Here is a 17585-nt window from a genome sequence, read left to right as displayed (position 1 = left end):
AAAAAGGGTTAAATTAATTAACAGAGAAAGGAGAGAAAAGAGAAGTCTGCTGAAGATTTTTTTTTTTTTTTTCCCTTCCCTTCAGTTCTGAGTGTGCTTGTAATTGAATCTCTTGCAAGTCTGCCTATATTGCAGCCTTTCTCTCTCTCTCTCTCCTTCTAATCCTGGAATGGCTCTGTGTTTACCTGTTTAAAATGGATATTCAGAGTTTAGCTGCAGGTTTGAATAATCTCACCACGAAAGTTCAAAATTTACAAGATTTTGTTGTTCATGTTCCTATATCTGAACCTAGAATTCCTTTGCCTGAATTTTTCTCGGGGAATAGATCTTGCTTTCAAAATTTCAAAAATAATTGCAAGTTGTTTTTGTCCCTGAAAGCTCGCTCTGCTGGAGATCCTGCTCAGCAGGTCAGGATTGTGATTTCCTTGCTCCGGGGCGACCCTCAGGATTGGGCTTTTGCATTGGCTCCAGGGGATCCTGCGTTGCTCAATGTGAATGCGTTTTTTCTGGCCTTGGGGTTGCTTTATGAGGAACCTCAGTTAGAGCTTCAGGCGGAAAAGGCCTTGATGTCCCTATCTCAGGGGCAAGACGAAGCTGAAATATACTGCCAGAAATTCCGTAAATGGGCTGTGCTTACTCAGTGGAATGAGTGCGCCCTGGCGGCGAATTTCAGAGAGGGTCTCTCTGATGCCATTAAGGATGTTATGGTGGGGTTCCCTGTGCCTGCGGGTCTGAATGAGTCCATGACAATGGCTATCCAGATCGATAGGCGTCTGCGGGAGCGCAAACCTGTGCACCATTTGGCGGTGTCTACTGAGAAGACGCCAGAGAATATGCAATGTGATAGAATTCTGTCCAGAAGTGAACGGCAGAATTTAAGACGAAAAAATGGGTTGTGCTTCTATTGCGGTGATTCAACTCATGTTATATCAGCATGCTCTAAGCGTACTAAGAAGCTTGATAAGTCTGTTTCAATTGGCACTTTACAGTCTAAGTTTATTCTATCTGTGACCCTGATTTGTTCTTTATCATCTATTACCGCGGATGCCTATGTCGACTCTGGCGCCGCTTTGAGTCTTATGGATTGGTCCTTTGCCAAACGCTGTGGGTATGATTTGGAGCCTCTTGAAACTCCTATACCCCTGAAGGGGATTGACTCCACCCCATTGGCTAGCAATAAACCACAATACTGGACACAAGTAACTATGCGGATTAATCCGGATCACCAGGAGATTATTCGCTTTCTTGTGCTGTATAACCTACATGATGTGTTGGTGCTTGGATTGCCATGGCTGCAATCTCATAACCCAGTCCTTGACTGGAAAGCTATGTCTGTGTTAAGCTGGGGATGTAAGGGGATGCATGGGGACGTACCTGTGGTTTCCATTTTATCATCTATTCCCTCTGAGATTCCTGAATTCTTGACTGAATATCGTGACGTTTTTGAAGAACCTAAGCTTGGTTCATTACCTCCGCACCGGGAGTGCGATTGTGCCATAGATTTGATTCCGGGTAGTAAATACCCTAAGGGTCGTTTATTTAATCTGTCTGTGCCTGAACATGCTGCTATGCGAGAATATATAAAGGAGTCCTTGGAAAAGGGACATATTCGTCCTTCGTCATCTCCCTTAGGAGCCGGTTTTTTCTTTGTGGCTAAGAAAGATGGCTCTTTGAGACCGTGTATTGATTATCGGCTTTTGAATAAAATCACGGTTAAATATCAATATCCGTTGCCACTGCTGACTGATTTGTTTGCTCGCATAAAGGGGGCCAAGTGGTTCTCTAAGATAAATCTCCGTGGGGCGTATAATTTGGTGCGAATTAAGCAGGGGGATGAGTGGAAGACCGCATTTAATACGCCCGAGGGCCACTTTGAGTATTTGGTGATGCCTTTTGGTCTTTCAAATGCCCCTTCAGTCTTTCAGTCCTTTATGCATGACATTTTCCGTGATTATTTGGATAAATTTATGATTGTGTATCTGGATGATATTTTGATTTTTTCGGATGACTGGGACTCTCATGTCCAGCAGGTCAGGAGGGTTTTTCAGGTTTTGCGGTCTAATTCCTTGTGTGTGAAGGGTTCTAAGTGCGTTTTTGGGGTTCAAAAGATTTCCTTTTTGGGATATATTTTTTCCCCCTCTTCCATCGAGATGGATCCTGTCAAGGTTCAGGCTATTTGTGATTGGACGCAACCCTCTTCTCTTAAGAGTCTTCAGAAATTTTTGGGCTTTGCTAACTTTTATCGTCGATTTATTGCTGGTTTTTCTGATGTTGTTAAACCATTGACTGATTTGACTAAGAAGGGTGCTGATGTTGCTGATTGGTCCCCTGCTGCTGTGGAGGCCTTTCGGGAGCTTAAGCGCCGCTTTTCTTCCGCCCCTGTGTTGCGTCAGCCTGATGTTGCTCTTCCTTTTCAGGTTGAGGTCGACGCTTCTGAAATCGGAGCTGGGGCAGTTTTGTCGCAGAGAAGTTCCGATTGTTCCGTGATGAGACCTTGTGCCTTTTTCTCGCGTAAATTTTCGCCCGCCGAGCGGAATTATGATGTTGGGAATCGGGAGCTTTTGGCCATGAAGTGGGCTTTTGAGGAGTGGCGTCATTGGCTTGAGGGGGCTAGACATCAGGTGGTGGTATTGACTGACCACAAAAATCTAATTTATCTTGAGTCCGCCAGACGCCTGAATCCTAGACAGGCGCGCTGGTCGTTGTTTTTCTCTCGGTTTAATTTTGTGGTGTCCTACCTGCCGGGTTCTAAGAATGTTAAGGCGGATGCCCTTTCTAGGAGTTTTGAGCCTGACTCCCCTGGTAACTCTGAACCTACAGGTATCCTTAAGGATGGAGTGATATTGTCTGCCGTTTCTCCAGACCTGCGGCGGGCCTTGCAGGAGTTTCAGGCGGATAGACCTGATCGTTGCCCACCTGGTAGACTGTTTGTTCCTGATGATTGGACCAGTAAAGTCATTTCTGAGGTTCATTCTTCTGCGTTGACAGGTCATCCTGGAATCTTTGGTACCAGGGATTTGGTGGCAAGGTCCTTCTGGTGGCCTTCCCTGTCTCGAGATGTGCGAGGCTTTGTGCAGTCTTGTGACGTTTGTGCTCGGGCCAAGCCTTGTTGTTCTCGGGCTAGTGGATTGTTGTTGCCCTTGCCTATCCCGAAGAGGCCCTGGACGCACATCTCGATGGATTTTATTTCGGATCTTCCTGTTTCTCAGAAGATGTCTGTCATCTGGGTGGTGTGTGACCGTTTCTCTAAGATGGTCCATTTGGTTCCCCTGCCTAAGTTGCCTTCTTCTTCCGAGTTGGTTCCTCTGTTTTTTCAAAATGTGGTCCGTTTGCATGGTATTCCGGAGAATATCGTTTCTGACAGAGGAACCCAATTCGTGTCTAGATTTTGGCGAGCATTCTGTGCTAGGATGGGCATAGATTTGTCTTTCTCGTCTGCTTTCCATCCTCAGACAAATGGCCAGACCGAGCGGACGAATCAGACCTTGGAGACATATTTGAGGTGTTTTGTGTCTGCAGATCAGGATGATTGGGTTGCTTTTTTGCCTTTAGCGGAGTTTGCCCTCAATAATCGGGCCAGCTCTGCCACCTTGGTGTCTCCTTTTTTCTGTAATTCGGGGTTTCATCCTCGATTTTCTTCTGGTCAGGTGGAATCTTCGGATTGTCCTGGAGTGGATGCTGTGGTGGAGAGGTTGCATCAGATTTGGGGGCAGGTAGTGGACAATTTGAAGTTGTCCCAGGAGAAGACTCAGCTTTTTGCCAACCGCCGGCGTCGGGTTGGTCCTCGGCTTTGTGTTGGGGACTTGGTGTGGTTGTCTTCTCGTTTTGTCCCTATGAGGGTTTCTTCTCCTAAGTTTAAGCCTCGGTTCATCGGCCCGTACAAGATATTGGAGATTCTTAACCCTGTGTCCTTCCGTTTGGACCTCCCTGCATCTTTTTCTATTCATAATGTTTTTCATCGGTCATTGTTGCGCAGGTATGAGGTACCGGTTGTGCCTTCCGTTGAGCCTCCTGCTCCGGTGTTGGTTGAGGGCGAGTTGGAGTACGTTGTGGAAAAAATCTTGGACTCCCGTGTTTCCAGACGGAAACTCCAGTATCTGGTCAAATGGAATGGATACGGTCAGGAGGATAATTCTTGGGTGACTGCCTCTGATGTTCATGCCTCCGATCTGGTCCGTGCCTTTCATAGGGCTCATCCTGATCGCCCTGGTGGTTCTGGTGAGGGTTCGGTGCCCCCTCCTTGAGGGGGGGGTACTGTTGTGAAATTGGATTTTGGGCTCCCCCGGTGGCCACTGGTGGAATTGAACTGGTGTGCATCATCCCCTCTGTTCACCTGTTTCCATCAGGATGTGGGAGTCGCTATTTAACCTTGCTCCTCTGTCACTTCCATGCCGGTCAACATTGTAATCAGAAGCCTTTCTGTGCATGTTCCTGCTGCTAGACAACTCCCAGCTAAGTTGGACTTTAGTCCTCGTTTGTTTTTGCATTTTGTTCCAGTTCACAGCTGTAGTTTCGTTTCTGTGTCTGGAAAGCTCTTGTGATCTGAAATTGCCACTCTGATGTTATGAGTTAATACTAGAGTCTTAAAGTAATTTCAGGATGGTATTTTGATAGGGTTTTCAGCTGACCATGAAAGTGCCCTTTCTGTCTTCCTGCTATCTAGTAAGCGGACCTCAATTTTGCTAAACCTATTTTCATACTACGTTTGTCATTTCATCTAAAATCACCGCCAATATATGTGGGGGCCTCTGTCTGCCTATCGGGGAAATTTCTCTAGAGGTGAGCCAGGACTATATTTTCCTCTGCCAGGATTAGTTAGTCCTCCGGCCGGCGCTGGGCGTCTAGGGATAAAAACGTAGGCAACGCTACCCGGCTACTGTTAGTTGTGCGGCAGGTTTAGTTCATGGTCAGTTTAGTTTCCATCCTTCCAAGAGCTAGTACTTATGTTTGCTGGGCTATGTTCTCTTGCCATTGAGAACCATAACACATTCCATTGAGTAAGCACAGACCATTTTCTAAACTTCTGACAATATATCTCCGCTTCATCCTGACCCTGACACAAAGCTAGCAAGATTTTCTCTGCCTGATCCACTGAATTCGGTTCGTCATAAAGCAATCCAAGTGCCAGAAAAAACGCATCTACATTAAGCAATGCAGGATCTCCTGGCGCAAGGGAGAATGCCCAATCTTGAGGGTCGCCACGCAACAAAGAAATAACAATTTTTACTTGCTGAATGGGGTCACCAGAGGAGCGGGGTCTCAAAGCAAGAAACAGTTTACAATTATTTTTGAAATTCAGAAACTTAGATCTATCCCCAGAAAACAAATCAGGAATTGGAATTCTAGGCTCTAACATCGGATTCTGAACTACATAATCTTGAATGCTTTGTATTCTTGCAGTGAGATGATCCACACAAGAGGACAGACCTTGAATATCCATATCTACACCTGAGTCCTGAACCACCCAGAGATTAAGGGGAAAAGAGAGACAAAACACACTGCAGAGGAAAAAAAAAATGGGTTCAGAACTTCTCTTATCCCTCTTTTGAGATGCATTAACACTTTGTGGGCCAGCTGTACTGTTATGGACCTGGTGGTTAGGAGCACCCGGAATGACCTGATGAGTAAATTCAAAATCGGGACTAGCTCTGGGTAAGTGGGAACTCTGCTGACCGCAACCCTACTCCTATCACACACACTAGAAATAGCCGTGGAGCGTACCTAACTCTCCCTAGACGCCTCTTCACAGCCTAAGAGCTAACTACACCTAAAGATAGAAATAGAAGCCTTACCTTGCCTCAGAGAAATACCCCAAAGGTAAAGGCAGACCCCCACATATATTGACTGTGAGTTAAGAGGAAAGTCACAAACACAGGAATGAAACAGGTTTTAGCAAAGGAGGCCAGATTTCACTAAACAGTCAGAGGATAGAAAAGGGATCTATGCGGTCAGCACAAAAGACTACAAAAAAACACGCAGAGTAAGCAAAAAGACTCCCCACACCGACTCACGGTGTGGAGGTGCCACTCTGCACCCCAGAGCTTCCAGCTAGCAAGGGAATATCATGATAGCAAGCTGGACTAGAAATTAGCAGTACTAAGAAATATATTCAGGAAGCAGTAACAACAAATGAACTAGCAAAGACTTAGCTTCTGCTGGAGTAGACAGGTCCTCAGAGAAGTCCAAGAGAGATCTGAACCAATACTGAAAACATTGACAGCTGGCATCAAGTAACGATCTGAGTGGAGTTAAATAGGGAAGCCAGCAAGCAATAAACAAGAGCAGCTGAAAAAGCCAACCTCAGTGACCAGCAGTTCCGCTCAAAGCCACCAGAGGGAGTCCAAGAGCAGAACTAACCAAAGTACCATTCATGACCACAGGAGGGAGTCCGAGAACGGAATTCACAACACTTATCCATCACTACACACACACACCTTTCACCGCGCTCCCTCGCAGCAGCCGGCAGCTTCCACTCCCACGGCGCTGAATGGTGTCATCCAGCTGCGCCGCTGACTGCTCACATTGCTGCAGCTGTGATACGCCACTGATAAAGACCTCCGATCCGACACAGCCAGCGTCCGCTCCGTACACCTCGTACACATGCGACTCCGCTCCATACACCTCGTACACACACGACTCCGCTCCATACACCTTGCACATGCGGCTCCGCTCCGTACACCTCGGACACACACGGCTCCGCTCCGTACACCTCATACACACACGGCTCCTCCCCTTACACCTCATACACACATGGCTCCACTCCATACACTTCGTACACACACAGCTCCGCTCCATACACCTTATACACACACGGCTCAGCTCCGTACACCTCATACACACACGGCTCCTCTCCATACATCTTGTACACACACTGCTCCACTCCGTACACCTCGTACACACATGGCTCCGCTCCATACACCTCATACACACACGACTCCGCTCCATACACCTTGCACATGCGGCTCCGCTCCGTACACCTCGTACACACGCGGCTCCGCTCCATACACCTCGTACACACACGGCTCTGCTCCATACACCTCGTACACACACGGCTCTGCTCCATACACCTCGTACACACACGGCTCTGCTCCATACACCTCGTACACACACGGCTCCGCTCCATACACATTGCACACGCTGCTCCACTCCGTATACCTTGTACACACATGGCTCTGCTCCGCACACCTCGTACACACGTGGCTTCGCTCTGTGCACGTCTTACACACACGACTCTGCTCCATACACCTTTCACACGCTGCTCCGATCCATACACCTCGTACACACACGGCTATGCTACATCCACACTGTAAACACCTCCTGACCTCACACATACGCTTACCTTCCTCCAGTGCCATGACAACCAGCAGAGTCCTGTACACGGAGGTCCTCCCGATCATGTGACCCCCTGACTCCTCCCATCCTGTGACTTCATCACACAGGTCCTGTGCGCACAGAGCAGCCAATATGTGGTGTGCTGCTCTGCGGGTGCAGGGGCTCAGGGAGCTGACCGGGTGATATACACACCTCCCAACCAGTGCAGGACAACTAATGTCCCGCCCGGGATCGCTGGGCTGACTGTCAAAATCCCGCTGGATCCGGGATGGTTGGGAGGTATGACTTTCATACTGGTAAAACCTGATCCAGACGGAGCAGAAAGGGGTATTACAACCCTATTATAAAAACTTAAAGGGATTCTCCACTTTGGTCAATCGATCCCTATTTTTCTTGACTACAAGGTAATCACAATGTGCTCCCTGCCGAGACCCCAGGGATCAGCTGTACTATGTGGGAAATCCTGGTAGTAAGTGTTCATTTTCCCTGCAGCGCCCCCAGTGGGCAACTGAAACATTACACTGTGTCCATTCACAGATCGTCTGATCGCTCTGGGCCTGCACCCAGAATCCCTGGCAAAGATCGGATTTAGTCATGGAAGCCTTTGGCCAGCTTGTCTTTTTCCTTGCAGTGACCCCTATGGCGGACATGTGACATTACAGGTGGCTTTTATGAGTATATCCCATTAAATTAATTACTATAATGGCTTTATGACTACCCTTGTGAGTCAGATGGGAGGAGATATTAGGATCACATGACACTTAGGGGAGTGGTTTCATAATAAAAAAAAGGTACTGGGTGTGGCTTGATACCATGTATTAAAGAGACAGTACCCTCTTAAAATGCAACCAAGTCATTAGTTGATCGCCTTTTGTCCTGCTGATGTGCACGAGCCCCCTTATATGACTAGTAGGACACATGCACTGGAATTTCTTCCTTTTTCTGAGTGCAATAAGGATGAAGCAATCGTAGTGATGGGTTCCCATCTGCAGCCTCTGAAAAGTGGAAATAAGCGTCCGTTCAGGAAAGAGCGCCACACTTGCCCACAGGTTGTGGGTGGTATTTCACATAGACCAGACCCCTAACAAAATACAGACCCCAGAGCATACTTCTGTAATGACAGACCCCCCCCAACCAAAAACTAAGGGATATGAAAAACCTTTTAAGGATGGAAATACTTTATCAACAAATTGCCCAAAATAAACCCCCATCTATAAAGGATGTTTTAAAACAGGACTTTTATTAAATATAAAAAGGTCTATAAAGTTTTAAAGTTCACTAGAGTGATGGTGTATTGATTATATATACACTAAGATTGGTAAATCCCATCTATTCTGCTGGTTATTCCCAACAGACACTGGTCCCAGGCTATCAGAGCCACCACGGCTGCAGTCCATGGTTTAACAGAAACCTATCATGAAACGTATTGCCGATGATATATATATATATACACACACTCACTGGCCACTTTATTGGGTACACCTGTCCAACTTCTTGTTAACACTTAATTTCTAATCAGCCAATCACATGGCGGCAACTCAGTGCATTTAGGCATGTAGACATGGTCAAGACAATCTCCTGCAGTTCAAACCGAGCATCAGTATGGGGAAGAAAGGTGATTTGAGTGCCTTTGAATGTGGCATGGTTGTTGGTGCCAGAAGGGCTGGTCTGAGTATTTCAGAAACTGCTGATCTACTGGGATTTTCACGCACAACCATCTCTAGGGTTTACAGAGAATGGTCCGAAAAAGAAAAAAAATCCAGTGAGCGGCAGTTCTGTGGGCGGAAATGCCTTGTTGATGCCAGAGGTCAGAGGAGAATGGGCAGACTGGTTCGAGCTGATAGAAAGGCAACAGTGACTCAAATCGCCACCCGTTACAACCAAGGTAGGCCTAAGAGCATCTCTGAACGCACAGTGCGTCGAACTTTGAGGCAGATGGGCTACAGCAGCAGAAGACCACACCGGGTACCACTCCTTTCAGCTAAGAACAGGAAACTGAGGCTACAATTTGTACAAGCTCATCGAAATTGGACAGTAGAAGATTGGAAAAACGTTGCTTGGTCTGATGAGTCTCGATTTCTGCTGCGACATTCGGATGGTAGGGTCAGAATTTGGCGTAAACAACATGAAAGCATGGATCCATCCTGCCTTGTATGGAGCATCTTTGGGATGTGCAGCCGACAAATCTGCGGCAACTGTGTGATGCCATCATGTCAATATGGACCAAAATCTCTGAGGAATGCTTCCAGCACCTTGTTGAATCTATGCCACGAAGAATTGAGGCAGTTCTGAAGGCAAAAGGGGGTCCAACCCGTTACTAGCATGGTGTACCTAATAAAGTGGCCGGTGAGTATATATATATATATATAATTTTCACTAGAGCAACTACAATGAATCCATAGCCACCAGAACATGTTTCGCCTTGACAGGCTTCCTCAGGGGGCTGTGCTATATTGAGATATGAAGGAGGACGTCGGACCTTTTAAAGCTTTTGCTCTATTCTCATTCGTCCTCACTTAGGCCAATGATGTATCTACTATTAAATGACCAATCATATACCCCAATGGCCATTCTTAGTGCAGGTCTTGCTGTGCGGACTCCTCTCATATGACGAGACAACGGAGTTTCGGCTTCAGTACCCCCAACCCAACCCCGTATAATACTGACCTCACAGCAAATCCCTAACCAAACCAGCCCCAGAGCAGAACGCTTAAAAACAAAGACCCCAGACCAGCCTTCCTAAATAGATACAAACCCCAGAGAAAAAACCCTGCATACAGATTATAAGTCTCTAATAACAGACCCCAAACAAAATCCCAATATTATAGACCTCAGATCAAAAACCTAACAAAACCAGCCCCCCAGAGCAGACTCCCTAAATAAACACATACCCCAGATCTTACCTCCTAAATAAATACCATCCACTAAACATATCCAGACTCTAGACCAGACAAAGTCAATGACAATGTTCCTTTTAGATGTCAACAAAAAATAGAATTATTCTTACCGTTAATTCGGTTTCTAGTAACCCACCACGACAGCACACCTGGAGGATGTTACCCCTTTCCTAATAGGGACAGGAAATGACAAGAGGTTAAATAACCCCTCCCTCATCCTCCCCTCAGTGTTATTATAAAGGACCACAGGAGAATGAATGCTTCAAATTATATTTATTCTTTTCAGAACGTATATTAAGCAAAGGGAGGGATTACTCCTGCTGTCGTGGTGGGTTACTAGAAACCGAATTAACGGTAAGAATAATTCTATTTTCTCTAGTAACCCCCCACGACAGCACACCTGGAGCAGTACCCAAGAGTAATTATTAGGGAGGGACTACAGCACTAAGGACTTTTTCTCCGAAGGCTAAGTCTTCTTTTGACATCAGGTCAAGCCTGTAATGTTTGGAGAACGTATGGACCGAGGACCACGTAGCCGCTCTGCAAATTTGCTCGATGGAAGCACTGGCTTTCTCGGCCCAGGAGACAGCTGTTGCTCTAGTAGAATGGGCTGTGAGCTTTCCTGGTGGTGGAAGGCCTTGAATTTGATAAGCCTCCAGGATTGCTCGTTTGATCCAATTTGCAATTGTGGATCTGGAAGTCTTCTTCCCTTTATTCTGGCCGAGAAGATGAATAAACAGATTTTGATCTTTCCTAAACTTCTCTGATGCATGAAGATAATAGAGTACCATTCTTCGAACATCCAAGGTATGGAAATGTTCCTCTTCCTCATTCTTTGGTTCTTGATAGAAAGATGGAAGAATTATCTCCTGCGATTTGTGGAAATCGGAGACTACCTTTGGGAGAAAGGATGGGTCTAATCGCAGGATAAGCCTGTCCTGAAGAATCTTCATGTAGGGCTCATTGATTGATAGGGCTTGTAGTTCACCCACTCTTCTGGCTGTTGTTATGGCTACTAGGAAGGTGGTCTTCCAAGCGAGTTTATCCATGGTTATGGAAGATAAGGGTTCAAACGGTGGCAGTGTAAGTCCTTTCAGGACTATATTCAGGTCCCAGGATGGAACTATATTTATGGGTCTTGGAGATATGCGGGATGCCGCCGTCATGAATCTTCTTACCCATCTATGTTCAGCTAAAGACTGGTCAAAATAAGAGCTCAAGGCTGCTACTTGTACCTTGAGGGTGCTGGGTCTGAGACCCTTCTCTAGCCCATCTTGTAGAAAATCCAGGATCTTGGCTAGGTTTGGCTTATCTGGGTTAGGTTGTTCAGGAGCACACCATGTGATGAACGTCTTCCAGATCTTATGGTAAATAGAATTAGTAACCGTTTTGCGGCTTTTTTGTAATGTTTTAATTACCCTCTTTGATAGTCCTCTAGTTCTCAAAATTGAGAATTCAGAAGCCAGGCATTTAGGTGTAGCCTCTCGGGATCTGGATGCAGTATTGGCCCCTGGTAGAGAAGGTCTTTGACCGGTGGAAGTGCTATTGGCCCATCTATCTTTAGACTGATGAGGGCCCCGAACCAACCTCTTTTGGGCCAAAGTGGAGCCACTAGGATCACCTTGAGTTTTTCTGCCCTTATTTTCTGCAGGACTTTTGGTAGGACTGGCAATGGCGGGAAAGCGTATGCTAGCGTGAATGTCCATGGCTGGACCAATGCGTCCACAGCTAACCCCGGATTCATCGGATCTAGCGAGAAGAACTGGTCTACCTTTGTGTTCTGGCTGTTTGCGAACAAGTCCACTTCTGGCTGACCCCATCTTTTGACTAGTATCTGAAAGACTTCTGGGTTTAGGCTCCATTCTCCTGGATGGACCTCTGTTCTGCTCAAGAAGTCGGCTTGTACGTTTATCTCCCCTTTTATATGTAGGGCGGATATGGAGAGAACATGTTCTTCGGCCCACGAAAATATTCTTGCTGATATTGTCTTTAGATCTTCGTGTCTTGTACTTCCCTGGTGGCGAAGGTGGGCAACTGTTGTCATGTTGTCTGAGTATATTTTTATGTGGGAATTTTGTACAAGAATTACCGCTGTTTTGAGGACTTCTTCCACTGCCTTTAGCTCTTTGAAATTTGAGGATTTTTGTGCTATTTCGGCTGACCAGGATCCCTGGAATATGTGCTGGTCTACCGTGGCTCCCCAACCTTTTCCACTGGCATCTACTGTTATGGTCACTGCTGGGACCTGCAACCAGGGAACTCCTCTTATTAGGTTCTCTTTTTGTAGCCACCATGTTAATGAGGACTTTACATGCGGTGGTATCCGGATCTTTTTGTCTAGAGAACCTGGGGATCCGTCCCAGCTTGACAGAATAAATGTCTGAAGTATCCTGGTGTGGGCTTGAGCCCATGCCACCATCTGGATGCAAGATGTCATGGTACCTAGAACCGACATGGCCCATCTTAGAGATACACACTTCTTGTCCCGTAATGTTCTTATCTTTGATGTAAGCAGGGACCGTTTTTGTTCGGGTAAGACAGAGGTTTGTCTGTGGGAGTCTAATAAGACCCCTAAAAATATCTTTGTTGTGGACGGAACCATATCCGATTTTTTGGGGTTTATCACCCAACCCAGGGATGACAGGATCTGGACTGTTGTCTGAAGGTGTTCCTGTAGAATTGGAACCGTGGGGCCCACTACCAAGAGGTCGTCGAGGTATGGGATTATGCATATCTGCCGACTTCTGATGTACGCCATCACCTCGGACATGACCTTTGTAAAGATCCTTGGAGCTGCTGATAGTCCGAATGGGAGGACATTGAACTGGAAGTGGTCTATAACTTCTCCCCTGGTGACTGCAAACCTTAGGAATTTCCGATAGGTTGGATGGACTGGGACGTGGTAATATGCGTCCTGTAAATCGATGGTTGCCATGACGAAGTCTTGCCCTATTAAGGGTACTGTTGATCTGATGGACTCCATTCTGAATCTTCTGTAGGTTACATATTGATTCAGCGGTTTCAGATTGATTATCATCCGATGGGTTCCGTTTGGTTTCCTTATCAGAAATAGGCTGGAATAATGGCCCTTGTTTCTTTCGTCTTTTGGGACTGGGGAGATCACATTGTTGATTAAGAGATCTTCTATCCCAGTTATCAGGGTGGACTGTAGCTTTGGTGTTGATAACGTTGTAGTTTTCATTCTTTTTTGGGGGTATGATGTAAACTCTATTTTCATCCCCTCTTTGACCAATTTTAAGGTCCACTGATCCACCCCGATCTTTTGCCAGACTGGGAGGAAGTTCGAAATCCGACCCCCCACTATGACGGCGTCATTGCTTTCTCTGGTTTTGGGGTTGTGAAAGAAAAAGATTCCTGTCTTTCCCTCCTTTCGGATAGCTCCAGCGACCTGTTTTACCCTTTCCTCTGTATTGAGGGGTATGCTCCTGCTGAGCGCGGAAGGGTTTTTTCCTAGGGTTTCTAGGTTCTGGTAAGGTCTTTTTCTTGTCTGAAGCCTTTTCCAAAAGATCATCCAAGGCTGGTCCAAACATATACTTTCCTTTAAAAGGAATGGAACACAGCCTCATCTTGGAAGTCATATCCCCAGACCAGGATCTTAGCCAGAGTGCACGCCTTACTGAGTTTGACAGTGCGGATGATCTCGCCGTCACTCTCACGGATTCTGCAGAAGCATCTGCTAAAAAGCCTGTTGCTTTCTGGAAGATAGGCAAGGAGGCCAGAATATCTTCTCTCGGAGTACCTGAGGACAAGTGCTCCTCTAGCTGTCCCAGCCAGCGATGCATCGATCTAGCAACGCAAGTGGATACTGAATTGATGCTCAGTAAAGATGCTGACGTCTCCCACGACTTCCTTAGTAGTCCGTCCATCTTGCGTTCCAGAGGGTCTCTCAGTTGGGAGGCATCCTCGAATGGTAGTGTGGTCTTTTTGGCTACTCTGGCAATCTGGACGTCCACTTTTGGGACTTCTGACCAGCATGACGCTGTTTCGGCATCTACAGGAAATCTGTCTTTAATTTCTGCTGGAGTAGTCAGCTTCTTTTCTGGGGATTCCCACTCGTCCAGAACTAAATCTCGGATGTTTTGGTGAATAGGAAACACCTGACGCTTCCTAGAACGAAGTCCTCCAAACATCTCTTCTTGCACCGAGTGGGCCGTCTTTTCTTCCTCAACCTCCATAGTTTTCCTTACAGCCGTAAGGAGTTCTTCCATATCAGATGAAGAGAAGTAGTATCTTTCTTGCTGGACAGTTTCAGAGTCCAGGGATAATTCACCCTCCTCTGGGGGTTCGTCCGATGTCTCTCCCTGAGAGTCCTCCTGCTCTTCCTCCTGTGGATTAAGTTTTCTTTTCTTAAGGCCCCGTCTCACTAAGCGATTTACCAACGATCACGACCAGCGATACGACCTGGCCGTGATCGTTGGTAAGTCGCTGTGTGGTCGCTGGGGAGCTGTCACACAGACCGCTCTCCCCAGCGACCAACGATCAGGGGAACGACTTCGGCATCGTTGAAACTGTCTTCAACGATGCCGAAGTCCCCCTGCAGCACCCGGGTAACCAGGGTAAACATCGGGTTACTAAGCGCAGGGCCGCACTTAGTAACCCGATGTTTACCCTGGTTACCAAAAAAAACCAAACAGTACATACTCGCCTTTCGGTGTCCAGGTCCCTTGCCGTCTACTTCCTGCTCTGACTGAGCCGCCGTACAGTGAGAGCAGAGCGCAGCGGTGACGTCACTGCTGTGCTCTCACTTCTCACTGTACGGCCGGCAGTCAGTGAGAGCAGGAAGCAGACGGCAAGGGACCTGACGGACATCAGAAGGCGAGTATGTACTGTTTGTTTTTTTTTACATTTACGCTGGTAACCAGGGTAAACATCGGGTTACTAAGCGCGGCCCTGCGCTTAGTAACCCGATGTTTACCCTGGTTACCAGTGAAGACATCGCTGGATCGGTGTCACACACACCGATTCAGCGATGTCAGCGGGGCCTCAACGACCAAAAAAAGGTCCAGGCCATTCCGACACGACCAGCGATCTCGCAGCAGGGGCCTGATCGCTGGTACGTGTCACACATAGCGAGATCGCTATGGAGGTCGCTGTTGCGTCACAAAACTTGTGACTCAGCAGCGATCTCGCTAGCGATCTCGCTATGTGAGACGGGGCCTTTAGCCTCAGGAGGGGCACTAGGAGATGGTGTAGGTTGGGAAAGAGTGGCTAGAGATGTTTTAATCTCCTGCTGGATTAAGGTTTTAATCTCTTCTATCAGGGATGGCCGTTCCTCGCTGACAATTTTGTCTGTGCATTCTTTGCACAATGATTTTTTATATGAAGAGGACAGCTTCTTCATACAGACTGCGCATTTGCGGGTCATTTTTGTTTTGCTTCCTGATGTGGGTTCCTTGTCCCCCTAAAAAGGAAGGGGAGAAGGAATCATAAGACTACAACCCACATCAGGGAATGGACACCCGGGGCCAGATTACTCACTGGGGCCGGGATGGTGCTGTGTTCTGCAGGTGCAGAGCGCGAGGAAGCAGACATCTCCATAGTCTTCACCACACAGTGGTCCTACCTGCGATGTCTTCCTGTCCAGGGCCTGAATATATAGGCGACCGGACGTAGCACCTGTCCTCCTGCATGAGGACCTCCTCCTCCGGTGTCCGGAAGTACATGGGGGGAGGACGCCGACGTCTTCCCTGCTATCTGCCTAGCGTTCCTGGCTGGAACGCACGAGGAACTTCCTGATTCAAAGAAGCCGGCCGGCGTCTGACGTCATATCCGGCCGCAGACCGGAAGTACCTACACGCGCGCGTGGTACGGAGGAGGAGAAGGGCTGGAGAGCTCCGAGAGGCCTCCAGCCGAAGAACGCCCCAGACCTTACCCGCAGGTGCGGAATGGCGGCGGTGAAGAGTCCCGAGTCAGAGGAGACGGGAGCAGCGACAGGGAATGGACGTAAGTCTGATCCCAGCTGCCCGGCCAGATTATCTGTATACCCCCCGGTGACCGCTGCCGGCACAGTGCACCTGGGATGACCTCTTCATCCCTAGTAGGGACAGGAAAGAACACTGAGGGGAGGATGAGGGAGGGGTTATTTAACCTCTTGTCATTTCCTGTCCCTATTAGGAAAGGGGTAACATCCTCCAGGTGTGCTGTCGTGGGGGGTTACTAGAGAAAACACTGTTTCCTGTACTGATCCGGAGTTACATCCTGCATTATACCCCAGAGCTGCACTCACTATTCTGCTGGTGCAGTCACTGTGTACATACAGTACATTACTGATCCTGAGTTACCTCCTGCATTATACTCCAGAGCTGCACTCACTATTCTGCTGGTGCAGTCACTGTGTAGAGACAATATATTACTGATCCTGAGTTACCTCCTGTATTATACCCCAGAGCTGCACTCACTATTCTGCTGGTGCAGTCACTGTGTACATACATTACTGATCCTGAGTTACCTCCTGCATTATACTCCAGAGCTGCACTCACTATTCTGCTGGTGCAGTCACTGTGTACATACATTACATTACTGATCCTGAGTTACCTCCTGTATTATACCACACAGCTGCACTCACTATTCTGCTGGTGCAGTCACTGTGTACATACATTACTGATCCTGAGTTACCTCCTGCATTATACTCCAGAGCTGCACTCACTATTCTGCTGGTGCAGTCACTGTGTACATACATTACTGATCCTGAGTTACATCCTGTATTATACTCCAGAGCTGCACTCACTATTCTGCTGGTGCAGTCACTGTGTACATACATTACATTACTGATCCTGAATACTCCAGAGCTGCACTCACTATTCTGCTGGTGCAGTCACTGTGTACATACATTACATTACTGATCCTGAGTTACATCCTGTATTATACTCCAGAGCTGCACTCACTATTCTGCTGGTGCAGTCACTGTGTACATACATTACTGATCCTGAGTTACATCCTGTATTATACTCCAGAGCTGCACTCACTATTCTGCTGGTGCAGTCACTGTGTACATACATTACATTACTGATCCTGAATACTCCAGAGCTGCACTCACTATTCTGCTGGTGCAGTCACTGTGTACATACATTACATTACTGATCCTGAGTTACATCCTGTATTATGCTCCCGAGCTGCGCTCACTATTCTGCTGGTGCAGTCACTGTGTACATACATTACATTACTGATCCTGAGTTACATCCTGTATTATACCCCAGAGCTGCACTCACTATTCTGCTGGTGCAGTCACTGTGTACATACATTACATTACTGATCCTGAGTTACCTCCTGCATTATACTCCAGAGCTGCACTCACTATTCTGCTGGTGCAGTCACTGTGTACATACATTACATTAC

The sequence above is a fragment of the Ranitomeya variabilis genome, chromosome 3 (genome assembly GCF_051348905.1).
Source record: "Ranitomeya variabilis isolate aRanVar5 chromosome 3, aRanVar5.hap1, whole genome shotgun sequence".
Taxonomy (NCBI): domain Eukaryota; kingdom Metazoa; phylum Chordata; class Amphibia; order Anura; family Dendrobatidae; genus Ranitomeya; species Ranitomeya variabilis.
Note: the sequence above shows the minus strand (reverse complement) of the source record.